Genomic DNA, 17,776 nt, shown 5'->3' on the forward strand with positions numbered 1-17,776 from the left:
TCCGACGTTTAAAATGTTAAGCGCCGGACAAAATAAAATGCACAACGATAAGTGCTACAAGACATCAAATATTCGGTCCCGAATTTGATATCTTCTTGAAAAGTTGCGATAGGTTCGGGAAGACACATCCAACCTTTGTGTGCTCCATCTCACAAGTAGTTTTCAGCACTGTCGATGGTACGAGGCGTACGCATGCAATATCTTTTCACAGCGGAATATAGTTCCGGGCGTAACTGTCTCACTATTGGTGGGGTTAAAAGCTTTATTTTTACTTCGTACACGATACGTACGTTACAGCGATAGGTGACATGTTAGGACACGTTTGTCATCATCATCATCATCATCATCAGCCTATATTTATGTGTGCCTGCAGGCCGAATGCCTCTCCCTGCGATCTCCAATTACCCCTGTCTTGCGCTAGCTGATTCAAACTTACGCCTGCAAATTTTGTTAACTTCATCACCCCACCTCGTTTTCTGGCGTCCTCGACTGCGCTCCCCTTCTCTTAATTGGTATCCATTTTGTAACTCGTCGTATATAGTGCGTCGTATATAGCGCGAATTAATCTGACGTTGAGCAGACGAAGCGGCGCGGATGAATACATCTCGAGGGGCATCCGGCCTTCCTATTGGCTAGGAGCCCTGCAGCTTCCACACTGCGGCTATCGACTTATGCGCGGTAAGTAGTATTGCAGGAATAAATTGGTTTGACAGGTTGGAATTCCGCGCCTATGAACATAATCCAAGTGGCGTGAAGTTGATCGGGGGAGAAAGGACTAGTGGATCGTGCAGATAAGGATGATGAAAAACTTTGTGAAATACGTTTAGTTGAAATATCTTACATCTAGAAGCAAGATAATGTAGTTCAATAGATTTTTTTTCATGGATTTGACGCTCGCGGTTCGGTTATATTTAGAGAGTATGGAACGGATCGAGATATTCTGGACCAATTTGTGAGAGTATATTAAATTAGCGTGACATGCATTTATTAGACTGACGTGGCGTATTCTACTTTTGTGTGAACGAGTGTTTTGTTCAACATTATTAATTTAACGACCGAAGGTGATTTGGCGAAGCTATGGTGAAAGCATCCTAACATTCAGTTAGCGAAGTCGACAACGTGTGCTCTGCGGATATCTTATGTTGGATTATAACTAATGTCAGGGCCAAGGTGTTTATAAGACAGCGCACTGTTTGTTATAAGATGTCGCTTAAGTTATAGCTAAGTAAATCAGTAGTTGATCTAGACACACGCACAAATTTACATTTGCTACTTTAATTCCAAACGCCACACCATCATCGTTAATGCAAGGTACTCATCGTTAATACAAGATTGAAGAAGGACGATGTGTTAAGGCCCTTCATTAAAAAAAATACGCGGTCAATTGCAAATCAATACGTAAAGACACTCAAGAGAGCCAATTGTTAATTGATAAATGAGAAAAAATAGGAGAGGAACCAGTACCGAGACCTGTGGTACGCCATACTGCACTTCGCTTAATTCTGAATTAATGTTGTTAGCCTAAACGAACTTAGAGGGAATTACGAGAAACCTTTAAATCCACTTAAGACTAGAATGAACATTGTATATTCTTAGTTTGATGCATACTTCCGTACTTCCGACTAGCAATCTAGGGTTAAGTTTATCGACATGAAGCCCATTTTGAGAGTGTCAGTTGGGTACTGACCATAGGTCCATTAAACCAGCTTGGCACAAGCTCATTGAAGCAGCTGGAAAGTTACGCTCGTAGGGGTGCCAACCATGGCGTACATATATGTTTTAACTGTATGCTGTATCAAAATTCTGCTGTCCGTGTGTTGCCCAATATTTCCTTTTCGAGGGCTCTTTTTTTCATTTGTTTTTGTTCAATCTGCTTTTCGTCACCTCCAGTGTGGCCAGTATAAGCCTAGTGAGCATGAGCCATGTTTTGAAACAAAAACAACAACGATGGTGACTGCGATGGTCAGGAGAAGGATAAGGAAAAAACTTTTTTAAGGCCAGCACTAAGGCCCAGTAAAGAAGAGCGCTTGCTCCGCTAAGCCCAATTTTTGATCCGCCGAGCCCGAGTGAAACCAAGCACTCCAACGCCGACTACTGGAAACCCTCCTACACGCTATTCATATAGAATCCTGTAACCGCAACCCGAACGTTACAATCACACTGCACTGGATACCTGGTCATGTTGGAATCGAGAGAAATGAGTTGGTTCGTGAACGTGCCCGCGAAATTAACCTCCGGGTTCCCTCGATTCCCTGGCCAAATCCAACGACAGCGGAAGACTCCGCCACGTACAAAAAGCAAATAGGCGAACACTGCAAGAACATTAGGGAAAAGCGCACTATTTCACCCCAACCTCACCCTTCACTCAGCACGGAATGAGCACCTGTCCTTGCAAAGTTCAAGCTAACCCTCTCCTCACCACCCACTAAGGCTCTACAACTTCGCATGGCGTAGCACAGCTCACTGCCCCAACTGTCTGGAGATAAGGGCAGATATAGAACACATTCTGCGCTCATGTAACAGTGCCATTACGACGGTCATCACGGCCACAAAATGAGACCATGGAAAGAAAAAAAAATTATAGGAGTATGTTACCGCAGGAAGAGGGCGTATCAAGTAGAGAGCGAACGGATGCAGCTGATGTTCTGGTTGAGATTAAGGGAAAGAAATGGAATTGGGCAGACAGCGTATTACGCAGAGCAGACAACCGTAATCTATACTAACCGAATATATTCCAAGAAAAATGGAAACGTATTTGAGGATTTGCGGACATATGAGGAGGTCGGCTGGCGCGAACTGGCAGAGCTCACCACCTAGCAGTAGAGAAATTACGATGTAGGTGAATTATAATGACCATAAGCTCTTTGAAAGTGCTGTATGTTGTCCACATATTTTTTTTCCTCCGTGGACATTGCGCACATATACGATAACCATTTCTCTAACCTTTCCTCAATGAACCTCTGAACGGGCAATATAAGATATAATGTGCGAATACTCGCAATAAATTTTCATGAACATATGACTGTTCTCGAAAACGGATAACAGGTAAAGCAGAAAAACGCGGACGATAAAAAAATTACAAGAATTGCTCAACCTTGTGAGATAATATTCGAAGTACGCTGATTAGAATGTCAAATTTAATGTTTAAAGTATGTGCCTTTAGAAGTGAAAAGAATAACCGCCACAAGTGAAAACAAAGACGTCATGGAGAGGAAAGATAATACAAGGGCATCCTGCTTATTGCCTTGAATACCCAGGCGCTTCTGGGAAGTGGCTATTCCGTTCAAATTGGCAGATTTAAAATAAGCTAACAGTGAAGGATCGTCGTTCCTTACACTCTGTCAACGACTACCTGGAGGGACTGGTGGATCGTATGCATGTGTGATGCTGTTTCCTTTACTGCGATGTTCCAGTAATCGTAGCAGCTTTTGTACTCGGCAGTACAAAGGGCCCTTTCAGGGTCATTGCGGGCATTACAGAAAGGTGAGGTAAGGCATTCTTTGAAGTGCAGGAACCGTGAAACAGAATCAAGTAGAAATTGAACTTCAGATTTCGGAATTGAATACCTTAACTCGAATAACTGTATTCGATGTGAATTACGATTATTTGCATATTTCTATTTTTGCAGCATCTTCCGAGCATCTCACAAAAGCCGTAGAGCTCAATTACGATTTCCGCTTAGGCGTCCTGTTTAGTTCGTATCTAAAAGATGCGGATTGTGCTAAACTGAGATGAGTGATAAGGCACCTCATCTATATATTCTCATTGCAGATTTTTTTGCAGATTTTCTTTGCCTTACTTATTTTCGCAACTTTATATCGTGGTTAATTATGTCAGTTTCGGTCCACATATATTTGTTATTTCTATCAAGAGTAAGGACGGCGACCATCAGACCCTTTGCTGTAGATCCTAATAAGTCTTGATTTGAAATAATAAATGTTTATTTGATTGCACGTTTTCCCTCAAGAAATAAGACGCAACGCGATAAGCAGTGCTACCGATTATTTGAGGACGAAGGACTGAAGGAGAACTGACGCTGACAGAATCGCTGCAAGTGACTAAAAGAATTCCAGAAGCTAAGCCAGCGCTGAAATCGCAAATTAAAGCGGCGCCGTTGACTCGATTGGTCAGGTGCAAAGGGATGCTCCTTGCCTTGAAGGCCGCCACCATGTCATACGTCATGCACAATGTTCCGAGAAATGCGCGAATGCTGCTAGGCTTTCCGGTCACGTGGAGTGCGCATCCACAGCATGCTCCCGCACCGGTGAATGTGTCACTGCATGCTATCCAACTACTCCTTCTTGTGACGTGCTTCAACCTCTCAGAAGCTCCGGGTAGCACGCGTGCCATATATACCTTCGGCATGGGCGCATCAGGTACTTCGAGCACTACAGCTGATAGCGTCGAAGCGATAGGCTTTCCGGGAGACACCGAGAAGGCAGAAAAGAGGGGCGAAGGGGCCAACAGCCGCTGAAACGACGAAAAAGAAAGAAACAAAACAGAAAGGAAGATCTAAAGCGCACTTGTTTAATCTACATTAAGCAAAGCATTGTCGAAACGTTTCAATTGAATTCTATGCTAAGATATGCATGATGCATGAACAGTATTTCCTATTCGATTCGTTTACAATTCGAGAATTGCCTATTCGATATTGTCAAATATTCGTTCCTATTCGAATATAAGAAGCAACAGCACATTTTGGAACTCAGTTATAGACAGCCCGATGCAGTGAAGTAGTGTTCCGAAACCATTCTGCTGCAGGAGAACCGCGTTTGTTGCGCAGAGGGACCAGTTTCGGAGCGAACTGAACTACCAACCATTCAATAAGAATCCCTCGCGTTTAGGTAACATATAGTATACAATCCAGGGAAAACAAGGGGAATGCGGGAGATGGCGATTCAAGACGATGAGTAACACGAGAACAAGGTGAGAGCAGGAGCCAACGTTTCGACAAGTGGACAAGTGGCCTTGAAGAAGACAAGTCCACTTGTCGAAACGTTGGCTCCTGCTCTCACCATGTTCTCGTGTTACTCATATAATATGCAAATTTGTTGTCTGGATTCAGGCGAATCAATTTATGATTTTTCCATACTAGTCGCGTTTGCGTCCCTTTAAAACGTTGTGAGGTGTTACAGTATCACAATTTTCTCCTTCAGAAAACACAGCACGCTAAAGATTTTTTTTATTACTGTCATTGTCATAATGTACCAGATAACTGAAAGCAGTTGCTTTTCATTTACCCATCCCTGAGTTGACCGGACGGCCATTGCAAACGCCTGTACATTCATGGATCGCATAATGTAATTAGGCCTCTGGGGTTCACCAAGCAAGCTCCACACGAACTTACCTTTGGTCAGAAATAAAAAAAATAAATCGACTTAGATATTGCAATATTTTTTCGCGAATATTTGTATTCGATTCGATTTGGAAATTTCTCCTATTCGAACACCCCTATTTATCTTATTCTCAACTAAACTGTTCACGTTTTCAAGTTTCTAACGTTCGGCCTCGCGTGCATGTAATTGTTCGTGTTTTTCACAGCATTGTGCAGCATAGCCGAATACATGCATGCTCCGCAAGACGCTTCTCCTTGGCTTTGAGAATGTGCTTCGGTTCCATGGCATAAGTGCAAAATCCACGCACTCCTACAATTCTGCTTTTAATATGCTCAACCTTGCCAACGTTTTTCCACCCAAGCGCCCACACTACCGTGAAAACTTCCACAACGCGACTCACGTGACCCACGCGTCCATGGATTACACAGCCTCCTGGATGGGCCCTATTTTAATTAGATACACATGGGGTACTCTAACGTGAACCTATTCCAATATTTTTCTATTCAATTTCTGCCACTACCCTTCCACGATTGGCGAGAAACTTTGGGGACCACCCGCACTTCATTGTTGGTCGCCCGACGCCACGAAAAGCGCGAGAACTTCCAGTCTGACATGACGTGTTCACACTGATTATGCATGATTAGGCCGGACAAACCAAAAACAATTATTTATGATTTTACGCCTCTTTCGCCATGAGCCCTTCGCTGTTGGTCAAAATTTTGCGGGCTGCACTCACTTCACCTGCCTGTCGCGCGATGTCACAAAACGGCGAGAACTCCCAGCTTCAAAGTGACGTTTACGTACTAAGGGATGCATTAGTATGCTGAACAAAACGGAATTTTTATGGAATAGCCGGAGGCTGCTCGTTCCGATAGGAATAAAAGATGGCTACCCACCGATCGCTCTGGCACTGGTTACTCGAAGCTGCCGGCGAGAATGAATTTCTTTGCGTATAATAAAAATTTTCGGGGGTGGTATAATGTTGTCGAACAATATCGCCACGTATACGGCATCACTCTGCCAACTCTTATTCGCTGAAGACCCGTTTTAGCGGTATTTTTAACCTTCCGCTGCACGCCGTCGCGATTTTCTACCAGCCACCGCAACCTCCTCATCCGGTTATCTAGTTCCACTGCACTAGTTCGGACCCACCGAAACCCTCTTGTGCGTACTCCTCGCCTCTTGTCAGCCAAATAGATTAAAACATAACTGACAAGGTAGGCAATGCTATTAGCTTTCAAAACAAGCAAATGTGACCCCCTATAAACGGGGGAGCGTTTAATTTTGCTGTTCCAACAACGTAGCGCGTCTGCGCCCGATGCTTGCGTCGTAGGTTACGTATAAATTAGATGCCAGGAGAGTGGGATAAATACAGAATGGAATAATTTTACGTAATACGACCGCATCTCCGTGGTCAGTTTACTTAAATATAGCACTGTGTCTGTGATCGGTGCAGTTGACTGAGATAAAGTGACCGAGCGTACACTCAACCCGGTGAGAAAAACAAAGAAACCTTTTTTTTTTTTTGAAGTTCGCCTAAAGTGCGAAGCGGCCTTGCTCATCAGCTGCTGATAAGAACGGTCGTTTTTCGATCACTCCGTGAATCTCGACTGATATACTCGTATAGTGCCGGCTCGCAATCCATTACCTGCGAGCCTCGCCTGCCTCCGTGCCTTATGACTACGGCACTGCTCTTGGCTGAACCTTACTAGGACAAGCCGCCTGCCCCGGCAGGCAATGCAGGGTTCTGCCTCGGACGGGGCCACGGGGTCGTCGGCCTTTCCATACAATTTGTCCTCGGTTGCCTCTATATATCTCCCTCAGCAGCTCCACGAAATCATGCATGAGTTCGTGCTTGAGCATATCCCACTTCAAGCTTTCCAGCGCACACGCTGCGCCGTCTATCGGTAACGTCGTAATGTCCACGCTCGCTGCGGGTTTGATTCCACCGATCATCAGAGAAATTAAAAGTACCTTTCTTGCCATTATAGAGCGACACGTTCCTATAGTGGCAATGACCCAGTTAGCAAATACGGCTTCAAATATGTTCGCTGATGAGCGGCACACAACCATTCCCCCAACTTAGTATCAAAGAGGTTCAAGGAAGAGCCGCACAGACTGAGTGGCACCTACACAGTGCTCTAAGTAAGCGTGAAAGAAATTCATTGCAGAACAAGTGGTGCATATCCATGGCACATTATCATCAGCCTGTTTGTATGTTCACTGCAGGACGAAGGCCTCTCCCAGCGATCTCAAATTACCCATGTCTTGCGCTAGCTTATTCGAACCTGCGCCTGAAATTTCCTGATTTCCAAACTTACCTGGGAGACTTTACTCAGGACTGCCGCTGATCTCGGGGAACAACTGAAAATCGTCACTTGGGCCGAGGGAGTCGCTCCCAACAGGGGCCACCCTGAGACCCCACCATGATTTTCAATAAAGATGTTGTAACCACCACCACCTACACAGACTCTAGAGGCTGACTGGCGATGATGAACATTAGCTTATTTGCCAGGCTATTCAAAATTACCTTTGTCTTCTGCATATTAATCTTCAACCTTATACTTTACATTTTCTCGGTTAAGGTCCTCAATCATTTGTTGCAATTCATCCCCAGTGTTGGTGAACAGGACAATGTCATCTGCAAAGTGAAGGTTGTTGAGATATTCGCCGCTGACCCTCACTCCTAAGCCTTCTCAGTCTAATAGCTTGAATACTTCTTCTAAACATGCAGTGAATAGCATTGGAGAGATTGTGTCCACCGGCGAAGTGGTTATACCATCCCGGTCAGGTAGCATCAGATACAAGATTTCTCACGTCACATCATCGACCGGTTCGGAGTTTGTTGCCCTCTGAGATGCCCTTGATTAAATTAACAAACAACCGGCTAATCGGTGGGCAATATTCTGTGACCCAAAGGCGGCCCTACAATGTCTTTTGTCGGCTCTTCGTCGCGGGCCCTGAGAACAACTCGTGTCGGAGATACGGGAAATGCACCATCATATGATCGCGACAGGCCACCACGTCGTGTTTCAGTGGCTGACGGGTCATTGCGGTATCTCCGGCAACGACCTCGCCGACGAACCTGCTAGGAAAGCACACGAAGGAGCAAACCTTGTTTTTGTGCCTTTATCGGGGTCTGACGCAGCCCAACAACTAAGCAAGCTAGCGCACCGTATAACATTGGAGTAATGGCACACACCTGAATGCACCCAGCATCGGTTGCATAATTTATGAAAACCATTAGAGAGGTTGATTGCACTGCGCAGATTTCTCAATTACCAAATTCTTCACATGGACGTGATTCAATGTAGAATACCCCTTCCTGAAGCCAGCCTGTTCTTTGGTTGATTGAAGCGTTGCCCTGATTCTGTTGAAAATTATTTTGGTAAATACTTTATACAATCCTAAAAACATGGTAATTGGTCTTTAATTCTTTAATTATTGAACGTCTCCCTTTTAATGGATTAGTAAATTATTCGCATTCTTGCAGCTCTCTGGTACGTTTGAAGTCGTGAGGCATTGCGTATAAAGGGCCACAAGCTTTGCAAACATAACATCTACTCCATCTTTATTTAAATCGACTGCTATTCCATCTTTACCTGCCGCTTTTTCCCGGAACATGTCTAACTTTATCACTAGCAATAGAAGGAGCCTCAGTATCCCGTTCATCACAACTTCCAATGAAGGTTGCGTGGCTGCTGTGGGTGCTTTACAGGTCAGCACAGAATTCTTTTGCTGCTTTTATTATATCATCGAAATTGCTGGCGACATTTCCCTGCTTACTTTTCACTGCATGCATCTTGCCCTGTCCTATGACAAACTTTCTTATCACTGATTTCATGCTGCGGCCGTTTTTTACTGCTTCCGCAATCTTTCCAACGTTATAATTTCGAACATCGCGTACATTCTTCTTGTTTATGAACTTTGACAGTTCAGTGAATTCTATCTGAGCTCTTGAGTTACACTTTCATGCTTTGTTTTTTTATTAGGTCATTTGTTACTTGGGAAAGCTTGCCTACTGGCTGCCTCGGTACCTTACCTCCCACTTATGTAGCTGCTTCTGAAATCAGCCTACAGTTACGGTTTCATTCATTAGCTCTAAGTTGTGTTCATCTTCCTGTTCTAAAGATGAATATTTGTTTGCGATCACCAACCTGAATTTGTCTGCTTTTACCCTTACTGCGTCTATGTTGACTATGCCACATACCCAGTCCCCAATCTCCAGTGACCCATGTCAAGGTCAAAGAAGTTCGATGAAGAGCGGCACGTAGGTGCACAGTGCCACACAACAAGTTATATAAGTTGATGCGACGGTTGGTTTTGAACTCTGTTACCTCAGCAATAATGCCCGACAAGCTACCCATTCCACCATGGACTAGCCAGAGACCTAGACTTACGGCAAAACGATTATAGATAGCCATAGATAGACAGACAGATAGATGGATGGATAGATAGATAAATAAATAGATAGACTCCGCACAGTACTTGAAGTATCCTAAGAATGCTAATCGCAATAAATTTAAGTTTTCCCGGTATGACATCAACGCCTTGTTCTATAACTACATCAAAAACTTGGGAAACGCTTAAGCTTGGCCGCCTTTAAAATTAAAACACGATAGAATTCAAAGGTCCCTGACTGCTTCTCACGCTTCCCGGCAACTGCAGCTTACGTGAGCGTAATGTTTGCCGGGAAACGTTTGCGGCGAAGGCTATGCACGAAGGGGAGCTTTCTGGTTCTTTTTTTTCCTCTGCTGCCACTGCCGCGGATGGGCGGAGGCGAGCGCTATCTGGTGGTGCTGTGATGGGTAGAAAATTTTCGCTCACGGTCAACCCACGGTCATCGCCGGATTTTCTGCGTAACGGGGCCCTTAAAGCTGTCGCTTTAAAACATCTATGGCGCGGGAATGGGACGACCACGACCATCGGAAAAAGCACCTCCACGGACAGACTTGACGCTGGTTTTCAATTATGGCTTCCACTTCATCTGCGGAGAGGCCAGGAAACCCTGCTCCATCGATTACGGCTCGGTGTGGCGTACACTCGGCTACGCTTTCTTAAGATCGAATGGGAACGGACCCTGACTGTAGCGTTTGTCACTCTCCCGAAATAATATGCACTCCCGGATTTGTACCATTTCTTCCGGTTGTACGGTTGACAGGAAAATCTTCAGGAAATTGCAGATCTGTCCCGTTTCTATCCGCGTCCAGCGCTTTGCCAGACCACATTGGCAAAAAGAACCCAACCCAATCCAGTTGGAAGTTCATCGCGCAAGACATTGTTAAGAAAGTAGTAGGGAAACCCTATACATGCGCGATTTCGTTAACCGCGGAGCCGCTCCTTACGCTGACGGGGTTGTTGGGTGCCCTAGTGGCCCTAGTCTCATTAAGCTAGTGAGCCAATGTCGCGTTTCGCAACTAGAAACACTCGAGTCTCCATCGTTCTCAGCGTCAGCCGCTCTGGCATTGCGTAGGTCAGCGGTCAGTCATGGCTTTAAAAGTAAGGAGCGCTATCGCAAAAAGTATCAAGTATTTTCAATGCAGTGCTCAGCCGAAATGACGCTGAATATTTTGTTGGTGCCACAGAGCAATGCAGAGTCCGAGAGGTAATTTAACATCGGGAAAAACACGAGGACGCCGTGCCGCTCGTCTATGTATCGCTCGTCTAAGACGCTGGGAAACATCATCCTCGCAAAATGTGAAAGAAATGGAATTTCTTACAATCAAACATTATCTGAAGAATTTTTGAACACCCGCCATGGTTGCTTAGTGGCTTTGGCATTACGCTGCTAAGCACGAGTTCGCGGGATGAAATCTCGGCAGCGTGGCCACATTTACTTGGGGGCGAAATGCAAAAACGCCCGTGTGCCGTCCATTGGGTGCACGTTAAAGAATCCCAGGTGGTCGAAATTAATCCGGAGTTCCCCACTACGGCGTGCCTCACGATCAGATGGTGGTTGTGGGACGTAAGACCCGAGACTTATGGGACGTATGGTTGTGGGACGTAAGAAGTGAGACCTTGATGTTCATGTGGTCACTTGTATATATCTGTACATGAAATTGTAATGAAGTTCTCCTGTCAGTACTTGAAAATATAGACGTAGCGGGGGGTGGGTTGTCTGACAGATTCCCCCCCCCCCCCCCCACCCGGTCGGAGATCTCCCGGATTTAGTTTCTTCGAACTTGGAAGGTATGAATATGCCATATACTTTGCGGGTGCCCTCAATATGCGGCTGTACGCAGAGAACTTACGTTTAATGTCGACCGTTTGCATTCCCGCTGCCTCCTTTCGAAAGATTTTGGGCACGTGGAGAAGTGTTGACCATGTGCACAACGCGCCATAACATCACTACGGAACTTTCTATGCGAGACGGCCTCAGACCCTTGTCTCTAGGACCCGTGTGTTGTGAAAACTGTGCGAAATGTTTTGTGTTGACGCAATTACTGCCACGAGTTGGGCGTCTAAAATGCACATGCGCGTATTGGACAACGTGTATATAGTTGCTCAGTTGTACTATATCACAGTTACCTTCCATCTGCCTCTCTCTTTTCCTCTGTCTCCCAGTTCGCCTTATCCCAGTGATGAGTGGCAGGCTAGAGACACGCCTTTCTTCATTAAAAGCTTCTCCTCTCATGAACTGCTGTTTGCCTTCCGGCGTAGCTTGGGACGGTGTGGAGCATACACATTGCATGACATTAAAGTTGCGACCTGCGCGGCGCATAAACACAAACATTTAATGAGTTTACACGTTGCATAGGATGGCATCAAAGACATCTGTTTGTGCGCATCCCATTAAGTTTTATGGCATTCAATTACCCGCTTGACGAAAGCGGTCGCAGCATGTGCGATTCAAACACGTGCGTTTCATCTGCGTAATATTTCTTTTTCGTTTACTTAGCTTTTATTTTCTTCGTCTTGAAAGGGATTGACGATGCCGCGCACAGAACTATCATACCAGGAAAAGCACCGATATATTTCAAACGCACTCGCAAATTTCATGGCAGCGAGGCACCAAGATGTTTTATTTCTGAATTACACGCCGATGCAGATGCGTCACTGACACATGCGTTGCTTACAACATCTCACTTGCTCGTTTCCACAATCCATTTAAAACAGCTATTCGTCCTATGCTTTCCTTGGTTTCATTGCTTGTTGGCTTCGCACAATTGTGACAACCAAACATCGAACCCATCGGTTTTCTTGACGAGTTTACGGTAGTTCGATTAAAAGATAGGACAAAAGAAGACACACAGAGACACACACGGCGCCAACTTCTGACAATGTTTATTATCGAAGACCAGGGGGCCTATTCTGTAACAGTCCACCTAGTGGATTGTCCATTTCGGCTGCGTGCGATGGGCTGCAGCTGCACGAGCGAGAAGGAGACTGGCTGGCTCCTCCTCGCTCGTGCACCTGGAGCCAATCGCGACAGCCGAAATCGACAGTCCACTAGGTGGACTCTTACAGAATACCCCCCCCCCCCCCCCCCAGGTCGTACTTATACACTCAGCCATCATGAGTCACAGCCTCGTCAAGAGTGAAAGATTCAAAGCGATTTTTTTTACACAGCGGAGCTGTTTAAGCCTTTTGCTTCCCCGCGTAGCGTTCGCAAAAAACTCTTCTAGCGATGACGTCACTGCGCACAGCTGCGCCTCGCTTCACCTTGCGATAGCCTATCGATAGCCAATCAATAGGTAATCGATAATCGATCATTATTCAATAAATTCCGGAATACCCTAACCCGTAAGGCGAGGATCAGCTAGGTGCCGATCAGCTCCGCTGTTTCTTTAGCCTTGCGCCACTAGTGCAAGCAACGCTAATTTAGCGCAAAATTTTCAATTCTTTATCAGAGAGAGCCAATCACGGTTTATTGACGCAGGATTCCCCCACGACAGCAATCTGCTCAGCTTCAATTATAACTCTTGTAAGTTCGCACTTACTTCTACCAATAATGGTTGTTGGCTTAAAGTGTATAAGTATGACCTAGCTGGTATTCGATAATAAACATTGTTGGAAGTAAGCGCCGTGTGTGTCCCTGTGTGTCTTCTTTTGTCCTGTCTCCTAATCGCGCTACTTTAAACCCTTCAAGATGCGTTACCAGCAAGCCCACATTGCAACCATCTGTTTCCTTTCTTCCCATTCTTAACGTGCTACATTATTCCTGCTCTTGACGTTCCTGCTCTGTCCGCAACACGAAACCGCGGGCGGAAAACAAGTGCACCTAGCAGCAACGCCGCTTCACACTCTCGATGACTACTCATCTGAGCGAGCCGCGCGATGCTGACGGAGGAGCAGCCAAGGTGGATATACCTGGTAGCGAAGCTTCCATAGAAGCCCATACGTTCAAAACATGGTTGCTTACCGGTGGTTCATGGGGCTTAGTGCCATCTGTGTGAGGAGGGAACACTTCCGGCGGAAGAAAAAATAATTTGACGTCATATCCGCCAAAAACAGAAGTGACGTCATTTTGTTCTCATAGGCGCGAAATTTGTTTTCGGAGGCCTGCCATTAGAGCTGTATATTCAAATGCCCCGCCATTCGACTTCATGGGCGTTCCGAGTTTTCAGCGCGAAAAGCGATGCCGGAAAAGATCAGCCGTACAGGTGTCGAAATCGCATCGCTGCACAGAACATACTTTCTTTGGAGGCCGACGAACATTTTGGGCGTAGATTGCGTAGAGTGCTCGTCCTTTCGTCGGACGCCAAGCCCGTCGGCCAGCGCTGTTGCACGAAAACAACTAAAGTAAACAAGTATCTGACGGTCGCAACTCACTACTTTTGACTGCACAGGCTAAGAAACAATAAAACTACCCGCGTCACCTAATTCAGACAAACGTCGACATGCAACACAACACAGGTGACGGGGGCGTATTGTAACAGGTGAACTTTACGAGTGCCCCTTTCCACGCACTCCAAGAGCTGCATGGCATTGCAAGTGATAGCGGCGTCAACACCCGCTGCTATCGATGGGCGCTCTCACGGTGGGCCCCGAAAAAAGGTATATATTGACAATGATCTAGTAAAATACAGTTGTATCTTTTCTCGCCATGCATATATAAAATAAATTAGGAATTTTATTTTCGTTGAATGAATCTAACTGCGTCTCGCTTTAACTTAAAAACGCTTTTTTTCTTTCCCAGTGTTTATTCCTTCCAAACATAGTCGCGCTTCAATCGCTGCTCCCATAACCACCCTTGCTGATGTCGGTGACAATTGGTTCTGAACCGCTTTTCGCCCGAAGCTTCGCGACCTATGTGGATCGACCTTGGAGCAGCGTGTTGGCTGCCCGCCGCTCAGTGACGTCAGCAGCAGCGTAGCCTCCGGCGGTGCAGCCACGCGCCCGCTTCAGCCTCTCAGTTTTGGTATCGCGCACTCTGGAAGCCCCGCAGTTTGTCCTGCCAGTTTCGCGGCTAGTAGCATTTTGGCAGATGCAAAAGCTTATATTGCTTGTACGGAGAGCTGGCTTGAATTTCCCAATTATAACAAGCCCGCTGAAATAAAAAAAATTAAGGTAATTCATGTATTTTAGCTATTAGCGACTAATTACACCTATTATTTTCACCCCATAACTGCACCGTGGACGGAACGTCTCTGAAGGAACCGTTACTTTATTTCAAAGCGGCTTTTTTAGCTAGAAGTCTTCGTAGGAACACCAAGTATTTTTGTGCGCTTTAGCCACGTATTTCTTTTCATGAATGCTCCTGCCCCTCGTATCTCAAACGATACTCGACTTCACCTTATTGAGCACAGCGCCGCCCCTCGACTGCAGAAGACACTACGCTTCTCAAGAACGGCCGTGGAGTGTCAATGAAGTGACCCATTATGTCAAGGGGTGGCACATCGATCAACTTTTTCGAGTCGGAGTTGAGTGCCGAGTGAAGGAGCGCTCTAGAATACCTGGCTGATAAGTCTTTCTCCAAGCCAAATTTTGTTCTGCGCTGCTCTGACTTCAAATATTGGGACCTGTAGGACACCTTGTTACTGCAAGTGTTCTTCAGGCTGGTTCATTATTAGAGACCATATAAAAGAAATGGAAAGATAGCGTTGCCTTGCTGTCAGTAGGCGAGCTTCACTGCCAACGCAGGCTATTTCTCCTTTTACCTCGACTAGCCTCTGCAAGCGACTTTTCTTCCCTGCCTTCTCCCATAGTCTGGTCAAGGGACCGCGTCACGTCTACGTCGAGAGCCCCGCCTCCCCCCCCCCCCCCCCCCTTTTTTTTCTTCGTCCTTCTGCTGCGCGGGGCACTCCCAGTGGCGGTATTGCGCCTTCTGCGTCAGACGATTTACCGAGGTCACGTGCAATAATCGGTGCCCACCATGCAGACAGCGCGTCTTGCGTAGAGGCATTTGAGCGTGTGCCCTTGACACTCTGGCTGTAAGCGACGCTCCGTCGAGAGGAAGAGCGCGCGGGCTTTCGTGTGAAATTTCAACGGTTTTCGCGCTGTGCAGCTGATTGATACTTTGCAGACACAATTGCCACCACGTGGCCTACGTGCCGTACTTGTCTGTTTACGATTCCCTAACTTGGTGAGAGGCCCTTTAAGTGATAAATTAAAAGTGCACACGAGCTTATTCGCTCGGCGTCCGTATAATAGTTAACGATTGGTACTGCAATTGTGATATCACGGATTACTTTCATGTCTAGTCAAGTGTGAACACGCGCAGTGCTCTTGACAACTGCATATATTCTAGTGCATAATTATGAATCCTATATAATTGTTCTTTCTAGTAGCTAACTCGTCGCTACCGCTCATGGAATGTCGCCATATGTTTAGGCACATGCCCAAAGGGATAGAATTCGGCACTATTATTATGTTAGTTAACGTGACACCCACTTGTGGACTGCTTTACGAACACCTGACTGTTCTGTGCATATAATTGCTATCATTGTAATAATTGAAGAAATCACTCTGGTTTCCCAATCCGTTACGGGTACATTTGGAAGCCTAATTCCTATGTTTTGTATACCGGGTGCTTTTTTTCTTAGATTTTAGAGATTTTTTATCAGTAGGCTTTGAGCGTAGCGAATGTGGCATTTTTTCATATCAGTTATTAAGCGAGGTGAATATGCTTTGACGCTAATAGCGCGTGTTTCAGATGACATTATAAAAAATGCTGAGTAGTAGTAGTAGAAAAACATTATTAGATACAGAAACCAGCTGATTTTTTTTTATTAGAGCCTTTAGAGTAGTTGTCAATAAGGCACATTTGTAAGCAATCACATTTTAAAATAACCAGATTTTTTAGAAATCTTGAAAATCGCACCTATTTCGAAATATTCATAATCGAATTTCAAGATTAATTTTGGCAATGTAGAAACCGAGCCCGACGGCAGTGCTAAACAGGTCAAACCGGTATCTGACCAGACAGAAACGCTATAGGACGAATATTGCGATGAAGTGTAAAACTGAATGTAGTAGTCAGTGGTGGCAGATCCTGATGTACGGTACGTTATGACTGGCAAGCAATTGCAGCGAGTTGCCGTGTCAGTATTTGCTCCGACATGCATGTCATCATTCAAACTTTGTCACAAAATTTGTCACTGGGCGTGTGCATCTGACGTTGCAGCGGGGCGGGCTCTTCGCCGGACTGATGCACAATTCGATTAAGTCCATGGTAGAATTTCTGACAGAGGCGACGACAATTTCGAAGACGCTGGAAATTCGGATTCGGCAATACAATCGCCGCTGGATGCCAGAGTGGGCACAAGTTCAAGAATCCTGCTGCAACGACCTGCGGTAGACGATAAGAGCTGTTGTGTGCGAAGAACTACGAAACATGGTCCTATCTTCTTTCTGGGATTTTAGGTGCCAAAACCAGTTCTGATTATGAGGCGCGCCGTAGTGGAGGGCTGCGGATTAATTTCGACCACCTGCGGTTCTTTAACGCGCACTACAACGCAAGCACACGGGCGTTTTTGGATTTCGATTCCATAGAAATGCGGCCGCTGGGGCCGGGATTCGATCCCGCAATCTCCTGCTCGTGCTCAGCAGCGCAAGAAACATGTTCCCATTGTCACATCCACAGGTTGCTTCGATTTCTGACATCGCCCGCCAAGAGATCCATCAGTATCCAGTAGTTCCATAACTGCAGCCTGAGCCACCACAGCCTCAACCAGAAGTGATGACCCACGCCGCCGTCGCCCGCCGTCACGTGCTTCCTCCGCGCCCACCTCAGTGCCCAACGCTGCAATTTCGTCGCCAGCAGCGAGCCACGTCAACGGATGGTGCCAATACCACCAGATGGGACTACGAGGGTTCGCCGTCAACGCGCCGAACGACCTCGTGAGATTATCGACTACCTCGGTGCAGCACGGTCAAAAACCTCGACAATCCTCACGTACGCCATCGGTAGGCCAGTACCTCTTCTAGCCGCAGCGCCGACCGTTCACTGGCCCAACTCGTGGCCGGTCTGTGAGTCCTTTTCCGGAAAAATTAAAGCA

This window comes from Dermacentor silvarum, chromosome 2 (genome assembly GCF_013339745.2).
Source record: "Dermacentor silvarum isolate Dsil-2018 chromosome 2, BIME_Dsil_1.4, whole genome shotgun sequence".
NCBI classification, from domain to species: domain Eukaryota; kingdom Metazoa; phylum Arthropoda; class Arachnida; order Ixodida; family Ixodidae; genus Dermacentor; species Dermacentor silvarum.